Genomic DNA, 2500 nt, shown 5'->3' on the forward strand with positions numbered 1-2500 from the left:
TATTATACGTCTTACTTCATTTAAAAATGACTCATTTTATTTTTTTCTACGCTTCAAAGATCATGTATTTCCATTTTTTTTTTAGAACTTGTAAATATTATGCATTTAATCTTGAAACTTTTCTGGCTAAACAATGAAAACATATATATATATATATATATATATATATATATATATATATATATATATATATATATATATATATATATATATATATATATATATATATATATATATATATATATATATATATATATATATATATATATATATATATATATATATATATATATATATATATATATATATATATATATATATATATATATATATATATATATATATATATATATATATATATATATATATATATATATATATATATATATATATATATATATATATATATATATATATATATATATATATATATATATATATATATATATATATATATATATATATATATATATATATATATATATATATATATATATATATATATATATATATATATATATATATATATATATATATATATATATATATATATATATATATATATATATATATATATATATATATATATATATATATATATATATATATATATATATATATATATATATATATATATATATATATCCTTGACTAACCATATGTCAGATGTAAAGAACATATGCTTGCTATTTTTGACGACCGCAAGTAAAATTCTAAACCTGTGTGTGTGTGTGTGTGTGTGTGTGTGTGTGTGTGTGTGTGTGTGTGTGTGTGTGTGTGTGTGTGTGTGTGTGTGTGTGTGTGTGTGTGTGTGTGTGTGTGTGTGTGTGTGTGTGTGTGTGTGTGTGTGTGTGTGTGTGTGTGTGTGTGTGTGTGTGTGTGTGTGTGTGTGTGTGTGTGTGTGTGTGTGTGTGTGTGTGTGTGTGTGTGTGTGTGTGTGTGTGTGTGTGTGTGTGTGTGTAATTCACCACGACCTGATGACGAGGTGGACTCGTAATGGCCAGCAGGTACCCTCCCGACATGAACAAGTCCTCTTTATCGTCGATCTCTGGGTACTGCCAGGACCTCACACACCACACACCCCATCCCCCTTGCTCAAGGGGGGACAGTAACCACTCCTTAGCGGGCTCGAACCGCCGCCCTGTCAGACTGTGAAGCCTGCCAACGCAGCGCTCTAACCAGATGAGCCACGGAGTGTGTGTGTGTGTGTGTGTGTGTGTGTGCACCACTGACGCCCCGTGAATGGGTCGGGGTTAGGGTGGTGGTGATGGTGGTGGTGGTGACGCTGTAGGGTGGTGATGGCTGCGGTGGTGTTGCAGAACAAGTGATAGTCTACCGTGACGTGACACACCAACACACCGTCACCTCCACCACCACCATCATAACCACCACTACCACCACTACCACCATCATCACCACCACTACCACCATCATCACCACCATTACCGTTTTCTTTCTCGAGTCAATAATGTTTCTTGTCTGAGAAGTCACCCTTAAGATGGCAGTGTCCGGCAATGATCGGTGTGTGATAATAGTTATAATAATTACTTGTTTATATAATTTCCTGTTGTGTTTATCTGGCGTGTATTGCTTATTATCGCTGCAAGAATCCAGAATATGTTCTTTCACGGTAGCGGTGTTTGGCAACAATGTCAGGTGGGTCAGTTGCCTGTTCGACCAATTGCTCAATTATTTATCTTTTCAATCTATTCTACCCAGTCTTTGTCTCTCCTGAACGCTAAAGGAGGAATAGATCATGCTTCTTGGAGACGACTCACGCTTTCTTGAGCTGACTAAAGCTAAAGCTCACTCACTACGTAATGTTAAGCTTGCGCGGAAGACGAAGACCCGGCATTGGTTCACGGCGAGATGCTGAACGAAGCGTCGGACCAATGAAGCACCGAGCCAGCGATTACGAACCCTCCAGCTTGTCGAGGAAGTGGTTAACCGGAGCACATCGCCTCTTAACGTTATGTGCTGTGTTGAACACACACACACACACACACTCACACACACAGGAACTTGGTGTATTAGCGTATTGTGTGTTCTTAGATGTAAATGTTCGCTTTCCCGACCCAACTTCATGAGAGAGAGAGAGAGAGAGAGAGAGAGAGAGAGAGAGAGAGAGAGAGAGAGAGAGAGAGAGAGAGACCACCGTCATTATATTCGCCTCTTTATTGTGAAATGTGCACAGCAAGCAACTAATATCACATCACTCACGATGATATAAATAATGGTTGAATAGACAATAGATAAGGTGATTGACTATACAAAGACAAGTGAACACAATATTTATACAGTGAACTACTTTTGAAGACTGGATACATCTTGAAACTGAGAAGGACGACCACGACACACACACACACACACACACACACACACACGACCATATGTTCACTCTCACTCATTCCCCCCACACTCCATTTTCCCACTCTCCCTCTCACTCACTCTCCCCCCCCCCTCATACACACACCAAGAAGAAAAGACTCACCTAGCAACA

At 36.8% G+C, this 2500-nt stretch overlaps 1 long non-coding RNA gene across 2 annotated transcripts in view; it reads right to left on the bottom strand.

Annotated features, from left to right (window-relative positions):
• Positions 1–2160: 2160 nt before the first annotated feature.
• LOC126986707 (uncharacterized) overlaps positions 2161–2500 on the bottom strand; it is an 8110-nt gene continuing 7770 nt past the window's right edge. For both annotated transcript variants that reach the window (XR_007739907.1, XR_007739908.1), the window contains exon 3: positions 2161–2500. This exon is cut by the window's right edge and continues 339 nt beyond it. This is a non-coding gene — a long non-coding RNA (uncharacterized LOC126986707).

Source organism: Eriocheir sinensis, chromosome 62, assembly GCF_024679095.1.
Source record: "Eriocheir sinensis breed Jianghai 21 chromosome 62, ASM2467909v1, whole genome shotgun sequence".
NCBI lineage: Eukaryota > Metazoa > Arthropoda > Malacostraca > Decapoda > Varunidae > Eriocheir > Eriocheir sinensis.